Below are 18,351 nucleotides of genomic sequence, written 5' to 3' on the forward strand. Positions count from 1 at the left end.
TGGTGCTTCTGTCCAGTGGGTGATAAGGGAAAGGCCAATGGGTACTCAATAAATGCTGTATAATAAAGGAATGAATGGGTGTTTCAGGCAGAAGGGCCAGAATATGCAGGGAGGCTTGAAATTAACAACCAAACTAATAAAAGGAAGCGTAAGTGTAGTAAGGAGGTGATATACTTTCCCGTCTTCCCAATTTTCCCTTGTGCTACCTTTCCATACAATCTTTCTTTTCAAGTCTGTCTTGATATTCTATTGACATGCCCAAGCTTCAGTTCAAAGAAATATCTCAGGCAGAAAGATTTTTTAAAAATTTATTTTATTGTTGAAAGTATTACAGATGTTCCCCCATTTTCTCCCCTTTACCCCCTTCCCCCATCTCCCGCCCCTCCCCAGTTCTTCCCTTGCCTGCCGTCCGTGTCCATGCGCTGTGCATATACGCTTATAACTTCTTCGGTCAATCTCTTCCTACCCTCCTTCCCGCCTTCCCTATGAGATCTGTCAGTCTGTTTCATGCTTCTATGTCTGTGGTCCTATCTTGTTCGTCAATTTATCTTGTTAGAAATATTTTCTAATCCCTCATTAAATGGAATTTCTCCCTACTTATGTTATGATCTGATGTTTGGCCAGCTTCATAGTTTGAGCCACATACAAGCATTGGGATACTGAGGAAGTTACTCAACCCTTTTTGCCTTGGTTTATTTATCTTTATAATGGGGACAACAATATCAATTTCCTAAAGCTGCTGTGAAAATTCAAGTGTGATCACATGTATAACATGCTTGAAAGAGTACCTAGCATGTTACCAGGCAAGCACTTGGTAAACATTAGGCACTAATAGTTTCCTATGTTAACTGCTCAAGGTCACATGGCTGGTACGTGACCACAAGTCCATATTATTACAGAGGAGTAAATTAAGCAGGTTAAATCGGCTTTCTAAGGACAAGCTGCAAGGAATGAGAGAACCTAAGATATTCCCATCATGCTGGTCTTGCACACAGTAGGTGCCTAATCTCAAAATACAAAAATGAGCTGAAATACAGGGATTTTACACAATTTCAAGAAGGGCAAAAGTCAACTCTTAGTTTTCCATGTTTCTTATTTTGAAGTATGAGATGCCACCCAGAAAATATAGAAAAGGTGTATGTCCTGAGCAGCCCCGTGGAGACATTTCCAACAGCCAAGACTGATCAGAGTCTTAAAAGGAGATGTATAAACTAGATTGGATTTAAGCCCCTTCCTTCCCTTCAATTTTATGAGCCACAATACAGAACCTGTCCCTATTCTATGGGTATCTCCACTGTCACTTGTTCAACAAAATGTGATTGTATTCAAGTGTTATAAGCATTACTTGTGATTTTCTGAAGTACACCCTTATATCAATAATGAAAGGAAGCCAGCATCATTCTGAATGAAATCTTAAGCGAGGGAGCTGCAATACAGAGAGAGCGCACCCTCGCCGGGACCCCGGCGCCCCCTTTCAATTTCCCCAAAGCCAGAGGTTGAGCAAATGCTGTGAAGTAACTCCAAATTATTTAGGAAATTCATTTTTTTGTAATTAAGGAGATTAAAGTCCTCTAGGGCCAGAAATCATGTGACAACTCAAATCATTTTTCCCCAGCAAAAGCTGCGAAACCCTATCAGTGAAATTCAGGCTTGCCGAGAATTTTAAAATGCTTCAATAATGTTTCCTTGCCCCACACAATCTGCAGTAATTTAATATTCCTGAAGTGTGTCAGGTTTTTTATAATAAGCTCTTCAAATCTAAATGTGAATTATGTAATATTCCACTACAGGCATTCCGTCGAGTGAACGGCTGCTAAATGTAAGACCCTGTGCTCGGCGATCGGAGGGGAGGAAAACAGCAAAACACAAGCAGAGAAAACAGATAGGACTTTAAAAAAATAACAAAGGTTTGAGCAGCTACAGCAGAAGACGCACACTAGAACACCTACTATCACACACATTTGTGTACTCCCTTCTCCAGCCACCCCTCCACTTATACGATTCTGTAATAAAGCAGCTACTGTTGATGAGGGTCCACTAATTACCAAGAACTATACTATTAAATTCTCACCCACCTTCAGCCACTTGAAAGTTAGATATTATCTTCATCTGACACATGAGGAAAGGAAAGCACAAGGCAGTTTAGCAGCTTATCCATGGCCATATGACTAATAAGCAGCACAGGGCAGGGTACAAGTCACTCTTGTCCCCTACTTCAGTCAAAACCCTCCCAGATGTCCATCAGTTGAGGAACAGACAAAAAAATGTGGTGTATCCATACAATGGAATATTATTCAGCCATCAAAAGAAATGGAACATTGATACATGCTACAACATGGGTAAACCTGGAAAACATCATGCCAAGAGAAAGAAGTTAAGGCACAAAAGATCACGTGTTGTATAGTAGCATTTATATAAAATATGCAAAATTGATAAATCCACAGTGACAGAAAGCAGGTCAGTGGCTGCAGGTGCTAGGGGAAGTGGGAACAGTGCCTCCTTTGGGGGTGGTGAAATGTTTTGGAACTAGATAGAGGTGGTGGTCGCACAAATGCCACTGAATTAAACACAATAAAATGGTTAATTTTATATCATGTGAATTTCACCTGAGCTTAAAAAACAAAAACAAAAAACCCATCCCAGCCAGGTTTTATACCCTGATTTAAAAATTAAGTGATATGTGAAGAATAGTACAAATTCCAGTCTAAAGGGACAACCAAGCTTCACAAACCAGATGAAAAAGAGGTACTCTTCCCAGCACCATGACGTTGGTTTTGAGTGGCAGTGATTGCATAGATTATAAGGTGCATGCCACTATCTCCAAGTTTTGTGATCTGGGGCATCTTAACCAGCTTCATTCAACCTCTAAAACAGAAAATTTATCAACATGGCACGAAAGTTGCAATAGTGCAAATGAGGAGCCTGTTTTCTCATCAGTAAAATGGGGAAGATAGCCACCAAGTATGTAAAATTTGGCAAGTTGATTAGATTTGGGCACTTCAGAAGCCCAGCTCCATCTACAGTGTGCTACCTTTGGTGTAAGAAAGGAGGAGACAAAAATCTGCTTATCTTTTTGAAAAGAAACACAGGCCAAGCAAACCAGAAAACAGGGAAGCTGTTTTTCTCCATGGGGAGAGCGATCCTGGGTGGTGGAGAGACTGAGAGATGAGGTAGAAGGACACGGCCGAGGGTGCTACTTCCCAGAGTACAGCTCTCTGCATCGAGCCACATTTGGAAGTATATTAATGTTCTACAGACCTGAAAAAATAAATTAATAGGGATGGGAAGTGGGGGTAAGGCTAAAACTAGAACAAGTGAAACTAATTCAATTGTACTTCACATGAACTTCATAAACACAATCCCTGAAGGGGTGGGAGAGAAAGAACTAATCCAGATAATTTATGAACAAAGATTTGACTGTTTACACTCAATCTTGGGCAGGGCTGGTCATGGGGAGCTGCAAACAAACCTCAAACTCTTTTTTGTAAGCTTTTTTGGGTCGTATTATGGGCAAAGCAATTATGAAGCTATTTTATATGTATTATGGAAAATGCCTAAAATTCGCTCATTCTGCATATGTATCCTTTTCGAGGTCAAGAAAATAGGAAAGGGTAAAGTTTTGCTGGAACCCAATGGCAGCATTTATTAAAAGTTGCTGGGAGTGTCAAAGAGCAAATGCTGTAAGAACTTTAGCAGAATCATATTCAAAAATACTACATCTCTCTCTACTGATAAAGTACCACCATCCTCATAGTGAATGTAGAGCCATCACTAGCTTTGATCAAACCCTTCAAGAAAAATAATACATTGATAGAGCATATCCCTGGCTCTAAAACTCTGAAGGCCACACAGTTGATAGATTAACAACCTTACTGTAGACCTTCTCAATGCTGTTTTGCCATCACTGTGTATGTCAAGAAAGGGGAAAAAAAATCACAGATTTAGGGGACATCTCTTGGCCAGAGGGCTCCTGTTCAATATGTTGCTTGTTGGTTATGTTAACCTGACATTATGAAAAAGAACTTCAGGCTGTTTACAGAATGCTTTATAGAAAGCCATTCTCTATAACAGGATAAAATTAATAAATGAGTACAGCTGAAGTGAAGGGGAAGAAAAGATTGAAAATGAAGGTGAGGGCAGAAGCAAGGAGAAGGCACCCCAAAAAATCTGTACAGTTGCAAAAGATAAGCTATAAATCCATCTATGAGATTGTTAAGAGGCTATAGCAAAGAAAGAAATATGATCAGTTACAGGTTTCACAAAGTCCATGCTCAAATAAAGTAGTTTTTTCCCTTTGAACCAGAAATGGAAATGGAAATGGAATGAATCTATAGGCTTTCATAAAATCAACCTTGTGTACTATCATGGGTATTAACATCAGCACTGTCTCTACAAAAAAATCCAAGAGAGAATTTTCAATGTCCCTTGACTTATGTTGAAAGCATAATTTAATACTAAAACTTTTAAATGAGGTAAACAATGCCACCCAAGTCATTTTAATTTTTTTGTATGTTTTTTATTGATTTCAGAGAGGAAGGGAGCGGGAGAGAGATAGAAACATCAATGATGAGAGAGAATCATCAATCGACTGCCTCCTGCAGGCCCCCACCCCCACTGGGAATCGAGCCTGCAACCGGGGCATGTTCCCGGACCAGAATCAAACTGTGACCTCCTGGTTCATGGGTTGATATTCAGCCCCTGAGCCCAGCTGCCAAGCCACCCAATCATTTTAAATCCTCTATGAACAGCGCTTTCTTTTAAAAACTAGATTGAAAAATAAATAAGTGGGATATACCTATCTGGTAGTCTTGGGTTTTCTAGGGTAAAATGTAGAATTAAAAAAAAGTTTTAAACAGTTTATCACTTTATTCATCCATAAAACGGGATAATGGCTGGATATAACTCATGGAATTAAAAGAATGGGAATAAATGAAAGGTAAGTGAAGGTACCTTTGGAAAACTAAAATGCTATGATCCAGATGGCAGGCACTGTTACTGTGCAGGTATCAGTTAGCCATCAGCAGGGTGATGAGAGGAGGAACAAAGTGTGTTTTTTAATCACACTCAAGGCTAAGAAAAGCCAGAACCAGGTCTGAGCAATCTGAAGGCATTTCTGTCACAGCAACACGGCATACCTATGAACATTCCATTTAACTAACGGATCACAAAGTTTCATTAAGCATGTATTGCACCACGAACATTCATTACATAAACTCTCCGAGTATCAGAAAAAAACGACGAGTATATGAACCTAAAACAGTTCATTAGTGTTTTCAGCACGTGGGGCCCGCTGTTTCCTGCCCCTGATGCGAGCCCCACCGGCCAGGCGAGGCGGGCACGCTGCTCCCTGCGCGTGGTGACCGAAGGCCCTCGCTGCCATCCCAGCTCCCTCGCAATGTCTCTGACTTAACAGGGACCTACTGCTATTCCCCAGGGTTTTGCAGGAAAAAAAAAAGTCAAGGATTTAATGAAGCCCTCCCGTGAAGGGGATTTTAAATAAACAAATGTCGCATTTGGCAGCTTCACCTGCTGATTTTCCTAAAATATACACAGCCATTGTTTACTCTCATTCCACAAGCTGCATGTCATTATCGTCAAAGTTGATAATGGGAAGAACACAGGCCAACATCTGCAGGAGGCAAGCCCGGGAGGGCAACAGATGTCCCCAGGCCGCCTGGCTTCCTGGGGCCCCGAGCAGGGGCTCATCCCGGCGGACCGGCCGCATTCCAGTGACAGTCCATCGCTATGTCCATTGCGCGGGTGTCCCAGCAACGTCCCGTCCCGTCCCGCTGGCCACGCTGCCGTCTCCCTGCCCAGAGCGCCGACACCGGTGGCACGCTTTCTCCCGTCTCTCACATCCTATCTGAAGTCTTCTCTCTCTTCTTGAACATCTAATTTTTACCACCTTCCTTTAGAGAGAAAAAAGGGGGGGGGGGCGGTCATCGTCCTTTGCTTCGCTAATGATGGGCGAGCCCAATCTCCAGGACTGTAAAACGGGACACAAGGATGGCTCAGATTTTCGCCACAAAAGGATCTGTGTTTGATGGGAAGCAACCCATTTCCACAATTATCTCCCTCACAAAAAGCACGCACAAAACCGTGGGGCTGTGTTTTCCTAAAGCCATAAATGGGGATGGATGCTCTGACAAAAGGGCTCCTTTTTTTGTTTGTTTCCTGATTTGTGAATGTATTTATTTAAACTTTCTCACAGAAACATAAAAATCCAATCACACTGGGCAAATACTGAGCAAATCGCCAACACGGAAAACTGTTTCCTCTCCATGGAACATCCTCCTCACTGCGACCCCGGCAAAGTCCTCTGAATCTCAGTTCAAGCTCCCCTCCCTGGGGAAGGCGTCCCTGGCCCCATGCCCCCTTCCCCTTGCACACCAGCCTCACAGGCCCCTTTTCCCTTGCATATCAGCATTCCAGTGACAGTCCATCGCTATGTCCATTGCTTGGGTGCCCCAGCAACATCCCATCCCGTTGGCCACAGGCTCCCTTCCCCTTGCACATCAGCTTCACACGCACTCTTCCCCTTGCACACCAGCCTCACAGGTCCCCTTCCCCTTGCACACCAGCCTCACAGGCTCCCTTCCCCTTGCACACCAGCTTCACAAGCTCCCTTCCCCTTGCACACCAGCCTCAAAAGCACCCTTCTCTTTGCACACCACCCTCTAGTGAGGCATAAGGCACAGCAGTGCAGAGGCTCCTGAACTTTGCAGCACAGTGGACTTAGCTGGAAAAAATATTGATGCTTGTCCCCACCATGGGATTCTCATTTAGCTGGTGCAGCCTGGGTACTGGGGCGCTAAAAACTCCCCTAGGTGATCTGAATATGCAACACGGTTTGGGAAAAAACAGCAATGTTTGGGGAACAAGCACACCAGCTAAGAGAACTCAGTTCACATTAGCTTCAGGGCCAGCATGACCCCACTCCTTAGTGGAGCGGGGTTGGGCCCATTACTGAACTCCCCGGAGCCTGAACGTATTCACTGCAAAGTGTGGTAGCTCCGAGAGTACAGGACAGATACAGTAAATACAGCAAATGGCATATATCAACATGAAATGCTTATCATTCAGGGGTCAGTGCTGGTGCTAGGCAGGAAAATGGCCCTCCAAAGACGGCCACACCCAAATGATTTAGATGATGAGAATTTGGACTTTTGAAATGAGAGAGACCTTGAGTATATTTTGCATTTGGGAATTTTGCTGGACATGAATCTTGGGTGCCAGTGGGTGGACTGTGACGGACAAAATCATGGCCCTCACAGATGTCTATTCCCGGACCCAAGTCCCAGATGACTGCACAGGGGTTGATTCCTTACGAAGGGCAACTCACTTGCTGACCAACAGTCAAATTCTGGCCTGACTGGAAGAGTTAGATCCAAACTAGCCACGTGAGGAAATATGCATGTTCTCTCTCTCAAGAATTTGAACTCGTTGATACAGATTCTGTCCAGTGGTAACGAGACCAGAGCGAAAAGACGCACAAGGAGAAGCAGTGGGGCAACAAGGGGATGACTGAGCAGAAGTTACGAGTTAGCAGAAGTCAAGACCAGGTAGAGAAAATACGTAGAGAGAGAAAAAGACTGTGTTCAGTAGAAGTAGAAACTGAGGACACCCAATGACAAGGAGTGAACCAAGTCCTGTGCAGTGGAACAGGATAAGCTGATCCTGGAGAGGCATCCAGCATCCTTCCTTTTACGAAATCATGCCCCAGTCACTGAGGCCAGGCTGCATGGCTCTTTCCCAGACTCCAGAGAAGTTCCTCCCTGCCTTACTGTTGGTGTGGCCTCACAATTTCACACCCTCCTTACTGGTAAGGGGCAGGGAGCTGTAACAAATAGCCTGAGGCTCTCACTCTGGTGGACTTACCTCTGCATCTCATCTGAACCCTTAAGTACATCACTATGCATATACTGTACCTGGCAAAGGTGAAAAAAACATGAAAAATCACACTCACAGACTTTCCTTGCATTTTCAAATTGAGGCTCCACCAAGTTCCAAATATATGACCATTTTCAAGTTCCTTGAAGACTTTGAGTCTTCGTTCTACCTCTGCAAAGCTGGAAAATTGGTACCTTACCCCTAATGGCTTCTGAGCAGAATAAATAAAATAATATATGCAACTGTCTGATACTACAGGAGGTATCATTACATACTATTTGCTTTCCCTTCCTTCTATTTCATTTGTATATACTTCTTTGGAAGAAAAAGAGACATTTCTGATATTTATTTCCTATACTATATACCTATTAGTTTTTCAATACATACCTGTCAAAATGCATCAGGATAATTACCTACAACTATTTCTACTGCGATATGAAATCTTACATGTTAAGTTCACCTGGCCTCAGGCTCCACTCCAGCATTCCTCCCTCAAACTCACAGCTGAGACTCTCCTCCTCACAGGAAATACATGCTACAGCCTTAATAGGTTGGTCACAGACCCCAGGGCACACCCTGGTCATCAATGCCACACCTCCTCACCTCCTCAAACTCAGCCCACCCTGAGAGGTCCCATTAGGAAACAAGTGACAAATTCAAAATAGGATTCTTCCAGGAAAGTTAATAAAGGGATTATTTACACAAGGATGAGTTGTGTTGAAAGGAAACCCAAAGGACAGTGTAGTGCCCAGGCAGAGGCTAGTAGAACTATTACCACTCCTATAAATAAAGGGGAGAGAAAAGGGAGAGGCAACCAGAACCCTGAGGGATCCCTGTAGAGATAGTTGCCTTAGAAGGAGCAGTGGCCTTAAATCTAGGATACACCAAGGCCAAGGCAGCCCAGCCAGGGGAAAGCCCCAAAGCGGATCAAAGCTCACTCTCCTCCCTGCCCTGCGGCCTCCCGCTGGAACTGGGTACTGCTGATCCTGGGGCAGGAAGCCCCCCGTGGGGTCCACACAGGTTAGCCCTCTGCACCTCGAGAGGAAAGTGGAAGACAGCCCCCCCAAGGTCCACGTGAGGACCCCCTCCTCCATGTAAAATATTCTGTCACAGCCCTTATTCTTCAAAATCCCCAAGGACTTCATGACAACATGGCTCCTTGTGACAGAGCATAAAACAGCAGCAAGGACAGGGAAGGGGAATTACATCTGTGAGGATGTACTGTACGTGCCACGCTGCGTGCTAAGCACTGTATGTTCCCCATCTAATTCATCTTTACACGCTGGGAAGGTAAGTATTGGTACTTCCACTTCAAGTAGTGGAAACTGAGGCCAGAGAACTGATGAAATATCAAGCATGGGTCTTATTTCTAGGCTGGATCCAGATCTAGAACCCGACGGCAAATGACTCCAGATATCAGTGTTTCCATAAGACCATCCTGCCTTGTATACATTGTCATTTTTCAAATCTTCCTAATTGTGCCCCGTGATGAGCATGAAGGCCACCTGAGGGCATGGATGCTCCTCTCTTTCACCAGCATCTCCTCTTGCCCTGTGCTAATGAGATGCACGAACCTTCCACATATGGCTGGATAAATAAAATCACAAAATCTTTGAAATTCCCACAATCCTATTTTTCCTCAGTTTAAAAATAACCTGTTCTGCCAAATATTCAGAAACTTCTTTTGCCTCTTTAAACAGACCCTTTTTTCTTTTTTAACACACATCTCATACTGGGATTCACAACTCAACACTCCCACAAGAGATACCCCCAGGCTCCCTGTCTATTCAGGCAAGCACTTGGTAAGTTTGGAGAACAGTTTAGATTAACTCCTGCCTGCCAAGTACGAGGATTCTGGGTAGCATTCTCTTATACAAAGTTTTAAAAGGAATATTATGCTCATTTCTTAAGTATATACAACTACATTTTAAAAAATGGACTCTTTGGTTAAAGCCTTTATTACTAATAACAAACACAATACAATGATTAATGACACAACCACGGCAGCTCTCTATAGTTGACATTATGTGCATGTAATATTACCTGGCGAGTATTTCTAAAAGCCCCCAAGTGCCTTTCTGACATTTCATCATTAACTCTTTTGCCTTCTCTGCAGAGTAGCAAGGGTGGGCAGGTGTGAGCTCCAGTGGAGGCTGAGGCCCAAATAACTCGCTTCCTCCATTCCACACTCACCTCCCATTCTCATCTAATGGGAAGACCAGTCTTGTCTGAACAGAGCAGCAGTGAAAGAAGGGGGCCTCCAACTTTTCTTGGGAGGGTGCCCTCAGGTCTCCCCTTCGTCTATGCACACACACGACATTTTCTTTTTAAGGACTGCCAAGGTTTGCCAAGTGCTTTCCTGTTTGTGCACTCACTTCATCTTCACCACAACCCAGTAAGGCAGGTATTGCTGCCCCTATTTTGCTGTGCTTGGACAAGGAGATGAGATATCTCTAGCCACAGGTTTCCCAGCTGGAATTACTGAAAATACAGCAACCCATGCCTTCTGGATTCCAAGACCTTTATTTGTACCCTGCACATACATAACTGATTCTTGGGTATTTATCATGCTTTCTTACAGATTATCAAGCTGGTAAAACCACACCTCCTTTCCTGTCCACTGAATCTCTGTACCTTAGCATAGCCACCTGGGCCAAAGCCCATGGGGCTTTTCCCTTTCTGGAGGGAATCTCAGCCTTCAGTCATTCAAATTCACAGTCTAAATTAGAAGTATTCTTTAGGGATAAAAGATCAAGATAAAGATAACAGAATTAATACTACATGGCTTCTAAGAGCCAAACTGGTAAAGGAATTACTCTAGATTTTTAATTGGGTTTATCTCTAAAAAGTGTGCCAGTCTTGATTAAATCCCCATTTACTGGCAGTTTTCAGAAAGCAGCCAACCAGTCCTGCAAAGAGTCATTCACTTGACATTTGTGATTCTCTAGGCATTCACACCTAATATCCATCCAAGCAGGGAGGGGTATATGATCAGAAGAAACATGAAAAGATCTCTTCCCTCAGGAATTCCAGGGGAAAACACCTACAAAAAAAATCACAGAGTTTGAAAAATGGGATATCAAATACTCCTTTGAAATTTTTCATGAAAGCTATGAATCCCTTCCCCAAGCTCAAGTCAAGAACTTAAGATGTCAGGTAGGGAATTTAAAAAAAAAAAAGAATCGAAAATAAAAGGTAAAACAAATATATTTTTAAAGCACAATTTAAAAACGGTCAACACGATGTTCAATGGCTTTTTGTCTCTCCGTCTCTCCACGTTTTTATCCCCCCATTTTGTTGGCACACTGCCACAAATCACAATCAAATAAGAAGCTGCTTCTAACAATATTAGGATTCTACAGCTAAAAGGTACTGTCACATCTGTGTGTCCAAATAAAATTCTCTTAGTATACTTGGAAAAACAGAAAATAGTAATTTTGGATCCTCATTTTAAAGACTGAGAAACCAGGCTCTGAAAAGGAAGGTGATTTGCCGGAGCTCCAGTACTCGTCAGCTTCACAGGGCGACATTCTAGAAAGCACTTCCCTAGGACTTCAGGCCCAGGCCAGAAACAAACACCACCCAACCACCTGAGCAAATTAATCTATAACAAACAGCTCAAGCCAGAGATTGAAAAAATTAAGATAAGTGTTACATTACTCCTGTGATCAGGTCGCAAAGCGCAGCTCCTGAGGAGACAGCTGCCCTGGCCCTTGTGGGAGCGGAGAGGGAGAGTCGGCCACAGAGGAGGGAGGTCAAAGTACACACACAGCGGGGATGCGATTAGGGAGTCGCTGTGATTGCAGAGGAGGAGCTGCAAAGTGCAGCCAAGGGGAGAAGCAGTTGTCTCTGCCAGGAGCTCCATCGGGGCAAGGGGCACTCACACACAGGCCCCTCCACTCTAAGCACGTTTCTTTCCTCTTTCGACCAGGACAGTTTAACTTCCTGCCCACAGGCTGTCCGCCCTGCCTGGCTCTGTGCTGGGGATGTAGTTTAGATCCTACAGGGGGAGGCACACAGGCACAAATGACTGTCAAGTTTACAGTTGGGAAGCGAGATGAAGAAACATAAGGATGGACCGGGGATTAAGAAGTGCTGCAAAGGGGTACTTTTTTTTTTTTAAATGCGCAGTCAGGGAAGGTCTCACTGAGATGACACTGGAGCAACTTTTTAAAAGGTCAAGATGCATGCCACGCAGGTAGGTGTCTGGGGGAGAGCATTCAGGCAGAGGAAGCAGCAAGCCCCACACCCCTTAGACAGAAGGATATTCAAAGGGCAGTGAGGACACTGGTGTGAACAGACAGGCGATGGAGAGAGAAGTAAAGGGTGAGGCCCAGAGGTGGAGGCCAGAGCCAGGCCCTCGGGGCAGAGAGAACAGCAGGGTCTTGGCTCCTAAGGAGACTAGAGTCAGTAATTCTGCCCAGAGGCTTGACATTTCAAAGCTGGCTTCCCACTCACCAGCCAGGCGACCCGGAAAGGAAACCTTTCGTGAGGCTCTCTTTCCTCATTTGTGAAACAAGAGCAATCACACTCTCACCTACTCCGTCCCACTCATCCAGCTCCGGAATCATTCCTGAAGATGACCTCACAATGCTAGACTCCTATGTGTCATCTCTCTTCCTCCACAGAACCACCACGTGGGTTTAATATTTTCTTCTCCGTGTCACAGACGAAGCGTTAAGTGTTTGCTCATGGAAGTATAGGGACTGTCAGCGCCAGGATTTGAACACAGGTCTTTGGGACTCCAAAAGCCGCAGCACTGAGTTGCTTGTGAGATGGCACCAGGAAAATGATGGCTGGAAGTGACAGGCAGCAGGAAAGGGGCAATGTGGCCTCACGGTGGCTGTGGCACGTGGGATGGTGGAACTAAGTGCTCTCTCCCTTCATGAGGGCTGGGCGGTCCCATGTGAGGATGTCTATACCCAGAGGGTGGCAAGATTAAACTTATCTGGCTTCTCTTGTTTAGTTTCCTGAAGTCTGATCAAGATGGGAAACTCGACCATCCAGGTCATAAAACCCCCACTCTTAAAAGTCAAGTTTTGCAGGGGGAGGAGAAAAAGAGAGAGATATCAAATTCTCTGTAGCTGTCTTAGAATGGCAGAGGATATTCCTTCTCAAAAGAAAGGCTTCCTGCCTGCAGCTCCTTTGGACAAAAAAACAACAACACCCACTCAGTTATGCTGATGAGCAGACATTTATGGCGCTGGACCTTGCTCCCAATAAATCGAGATTCAGTTGGACTCATCAGAAGAAGCTAACATATTCTGGTTGCTTTTCTCCCTGGAATGCCCTACACCTTTTCTTTCCAACAGAATCTATAGCCAGGCAAGTGGCACCAGTGGACACCTCAACCCAAGCCTACTGGACTGTCTCCTGGCTTTGTCAGTGCACCACCTATGTGTCTGCATCCGCCTTCCAACTGACTGGAAAATGGCAAGGAATACTCTGGTGATGATGACGATGGTGGTGATAAAAATTAGAGACCATAAGGTGAAGTTTAGGCTTAATTCCCGGATCTAAACTTCACTGTTTCTTAACCTCTCTGAGTCTAAGTTCCTCGTGTCTGAAATGGGAAAACTGATACCGATCTTGCAATATTATTACGGGGGAAAAAGTATGTAAAGTCCTGGGTCCATAGTAGTGCCTCAGTAACCAAGAGCTGCTATAAAATAAAGTGAGTAAGATTTACATGGCACCTTCTCATCCGTGCTCTCATTTTATCCCTACAACAAATCCTCAGACCTTAACTTAAGAGTCTTTCATATAGTAGTCACTCAAAAGATAGATGCCAGAGCTAGGATAGTTTACAAATAGCAATCTAAGCCTCTCATTTTACCAATGGGGAACTAGAGACTCAAAAGGGGACATATAATTTTATCTAAATTATCTTCTATAATAATTCAGAAACTTCTTTTTTAAAAAAATCTATTTTTATTGCTTTCAGAGAGAAGAAGGGAGAGGGAGAGGGAGAGAGAGAGATAGAAACATCAATGATGAGAGTCATTGATCAGCTGCCTCCTGCACGCCCCCCGCTGGGGATCGAGCCCGCAACCCAGGCATGTGGCCTGATCGGAATGGAACAGCGATCTCCTGAATCACAGGTCAATGCTCTACCGCTGAGCCACACTGACCGGGCAATTCAGAAACTTCTTGATACAAACTCAGTCAAAGACAGAATGGCATCACCAGCTCAGTGCCATGGGGAACGTGGCCAAGGCACGGCCCAGCGTACCCTGGAGCAAGTCTAGTTGTTGTGATATCCTGAATCATCCAAAAGTGAAGTTCATTTCACACAGGAGAGGGGGGGAAACTGCCTCGTGCCTTGAATGAAAAATGACCCCCATCTTCACCGGACTCCTGCTCAGGGAAACGGAGGCCAGACTCTGCAACGGTTCTAATTTAGAGAGCGGCTGGGGGGCAGAGTGCTGTGTTCAGTCGGACACGGCTGCTGTTCCCACGCTCATCACCGAGGGTCCCGCAAGGCCGGCTCCGCGCTCCATCTAGGGGACGGGCACTGCTGGGGACCGAGCCCCCGTTCACCAGGCCGGGCCCGCGCCCGCGCTCTCACCAGGCCCCGCGGCCTGGCGGCTGCTCAGAAGCCCGGGGGCGGGGGGGGGCCCGGGGAGAGCAGGGCTCTGCGCTTTCTGTCATCTTCCCGGAGCAGATGGGGTGCTAAAGGATGAGGCAGTGCCCCAGTTTTCAGGCGCCGACTGTTTCTGTGGGAAGAGCGCTCCGGCTAACAGTTAGAGGGTGTGGGGGAGGCAAGTGAGGATGGGGGGGCAAGGGCCGGGTTTGTGTCTGTCTGTGCCGTGTCCCCTGCGTGGCTCTGAGCAAGCTGCCCCCTCCCGGAGCCCTCTCGCGGTCCCCACACTGTGACCTGCAGAGGTGCCAAGCCCTTCTTCCCCTATAAAAATTACACTCTATGACTGTATTGGCACGAAGACAAACATAATCTTTGGTCCTGAAAGTTCATTTCCTTCTTCTGATTTTAAAAGAAATTAAAACATATTTTGTGGGCTCTTAAAAGTACTGAGGGATCTAAGGCACTGCACTGCTGCGCTTGCTAATGGCTAAGTTGGCCATAGTTTCCTTAACTGAAAAATGGAATTAATGGCACCTACCTCTCAGCATATTGTATTAGTAATTTAATCTTTAATTCACGTAGCACCGCGGCTGCTATCCAGCAGACAGACACTCGATGGCTCTTAATATTACCTTAATGTAATTACTCAAAAAATATAACTTGGCCATTCTTCAAAGAAAATAGAATTGTGAGCCTTTTGAGAGGAGGCATGAGTTTGTTCTCTATGCAATAGATTCATTATCAACTCCTCAGAATCTCCCAATAGCTGTGAGAGCATGGCCATTGCTCAGTAATGACAATGAGCTTTTAAAAAAACATTTTCCCACCACAGAGAAACTTTAGCAAAACTGTCTTTATTTGCCCTAGTTGGTGTGGCTCAGTTGGTTGAGCACTGTCCCATAAACCAAAAGGTTGCCAGTTCTATTCCCAGTCAGGGTACATGTCCAGGTTGTGGGCTCGATTCCCAGGGGGCGTGAAGGAGGCAGCCAATAGATGTTTCTCACATGGATGTTTCTCTCTTTCTCTCCTTCTTCCTCTCTCTCTAAAATCAATAAAGACATATTTTTAAAAACATCTTTGCTATTAATTTTTTTAAAATATAAAAACATCAGAGCACTTAAAATAACAACCAATGCCCTAGTCTCTGTTAGCTGCAAATGAAGCTGGGGTGTGGGGTTCTGGATAGACCACTTAACTTGGAGTCTTACGCATGACGCTGCAGGTCCAACTTGACTCCCCATCAGAGGTGTGGCAGGTGCTTTGCACCCCAAGCCCCAATTCCCTTTTCAATAGCATGAGACACCAGCCCTGCCTACGTCAAGGATGCTGCGAGGCTTATAGTATTTAACAAATATTCACTAAGTAATTTACCAGTCTCCCATAGAACTCTCTGTTACTTAAGGATACTCTTTAAAAATAATGGAGGGAAGGGGAAGGGGAAGGGGAAGGGGAAGGGGAAGGGGAAGGGGAAGGGGAAGGGGAAGGGGAAGGGGAAGGGGAAGGGGAAGGGGAGGGGGAGGGGGAGGGGGAGGGGGGAGGGAGGTGGGGAGGGGGGAGGGAGGGAGGATAAATAGTTCTGAAAATATTTCAAAATATAATGGTCCCTGATACCTTGAAAAATCTTAATATATATTAGTCTATTACAAACTTTGAAAGATTCTCTGTTAAAAAGCTGCTTACCTTTATGACCAGAAATTCCATAATTTGTAAGAAAATTTTCTCCCTGGCATAACTATACATATTGCATCTGATCTGGGATATGCCACCATCCTGTCCTTCTTTCTGTGTTGTTTTTTTCTGTTTCAGGACCTTTGCAGCTGTTGTTCCTTCTCTTGGTTCCCTCTTATCCTACAGGACTCCCTTCAAATGGCACCTCTTTAAAGTAGCTTTCTCAGCTCACCCAACCTACCACAGCATCCCCGTGGCCTTCCTACCAGTTACTCTGTCATTTCAACCTCTATCTGTTTTACAGTAGTTATTTCATTTAAAATCTATCAAGAATGTGTTTGTTCATTGTCGAATCCCTTGAGGGCAGGTAGTTTTCCTGACCTGTTCATCTTTATAGCCGCAGCAATGAGAAAAAACATTAAAACCTTGTTTGAGAGTACACTTCAATAACTACTGGCTGGCTGGGTGGGTGGTTAGATGGGTGGGTGATTGGATGGATGGATGGATGGATGGATGGATGGATGGATGGATGGATGGATGGGTGGATGGGTGGATGGATGGAACACAACTATTGTATGATTTTAGGAGACCCCTTTAGCCTTCTGGGCCTTGGTTTCCACATCTATGTTGGAGGTCTTAATAACTGAAGCCTCTCCCAGTGGTGTTATTGTACATACAGCAGCTAGGAGGATACTGTTAATTAAGTATTTTCTACTATGTGGCCAGGAACTTATTCTAGTGTTACTTTGTTTAACTTAATCTTTAAAACAGCTTTATGAGAGGAGTATTACTATCCCACTTTAAAGATGAAAAAAACTGTAGAAAAAGCCTGAATTCCTTCCTGGTAAGTGTGAAGCCTACTGCCCGAGCCTACTGCAGTCCTAAGCCAGTGTTTCTGCTACATTATACATCTGTGAGGCAGAAGGAAATGGTGGCTTCACTACTGAAAAGAAATGTGGCTGCAAAAGGAATAGGCATGAGGGGACAGGTGAGGCATTTTGCACATAATTCAGTTCACTGGGTATCAGTCTATGCCTGGAAAACAGGAAGCATTTCCCCAGTCTGGATTTTTAAAAAAGTCTAACTTTAGATCTGTACCAATGTCTTCTATTTTTTAATAAAATCTTTTGCATTTTATTTGCAGCACTTGCTTTAAATCAGCTTTATACGTGACAGGTGCCATCCACCTCCCCTTGACGTGAAGAGTTTATTTTCTCTTGGAGAGCAATTACCGGCAAATACCAGACCACAGAAGGTGTTTCTCCAGCAGCAGCATCTGGCTCCTTGGCAGGCTCCTCAGGCAATTTTACTGGCAGCGTTCAAATGGCCAGGGGGTCAGTCAGAGCTCAGCTGCCCAAGAGCTCTCAGGTGGCCTCCCAGCCTCAGCCTGAATGCCTTAAAGAGAAGAAACAGGCTTGGACCCACCACAAAAGTTAAAGCTCAGCGAAAGACCACTCTGCTAATCAGAACCATTTGGGCCGATCCTGATTTGTATTGGAAGCCAAGAAATTTCTATGATCCTCCTGGCTAAACAAACTGGCAATAACAACAACTTGAAGAAGAGCAGGAGACACTCAGATTTTACAATCAATGCCATTTTGATCTAAGCTCATTTGACCTAGGTTTCTATCTCCTTTCCAAATTGCAGGTCAGAGCCATTAATAAATCCTACACCTTACCTCTCAGTTTGTCACTAGTGAGGGCCTGACTGAAATCTCTTTCCCAGCTGCAGCTCAAAAATCCCAGGGAAGATTTTGATTTGTCCTAACACATCATTTGCATATTTCCAGCACAGACAATTGTGTCTACAGGGCTGCGGCTGAATGGTAGCTCCTATCCAACTGTGTAGTTGACGTGGTAAAGAAGTACTGAGAAGGGGAAAGAAGTTCTGAGTAAACAAAATGTCAGATGCTTGTTGCATTTTATAACTCTCTGCCCTTTAGGTGTTGTTCCTCCACCTGAAATACCCTACACAAATAACCTGACGCCTCCACTACTCTACCTTCCACTCTTTATTAGAAAAAAGTAATTATTATAGCAACTTATGACATTTTGACCCAGTATAATAAATGTGCTATTAACATTTCAACCTTTTATTTACCAATTAATATGCAAAAATGAACATACAATTCCTGAGCCTGGGATTGAGAGGTTGAGATGAGGCAAGGCTTGGGCTTGCTGCATAGTGTTTTCACATTTTACATGTTTAT

General features: G+C 44.5%; 1 protein-coding gene across 10 annotated transcripts in view; it reads right to left on the reverse strand.

Annotated features, from left to right (window-relative positions):
- The window catches only part of DAB1 (DAB adaptor protein 1), an 895,228-nt gene that overhangs the window by 212,111 nt on the left and 664,766 nt on the right, over positions 1–18,351 (reverse strand). The gene's annotated exons all lie outside the window — the stretch shown is intronic.

The sequence above is a fragment of the Miniopterus schreibersii genome (assembly GCF_964146895.1).
Source record: "Miniopterus schreibersii genome assembly, chromosome: 8".
In the NCBI taxonomy this organism is placed as follows: domain Eukaryota; kingdom Metazoa; phylum Chordata; class Mammalia; order Chiroptera; family Miniopteridae; genus Miniopterus; species Miniopterus schreibersii.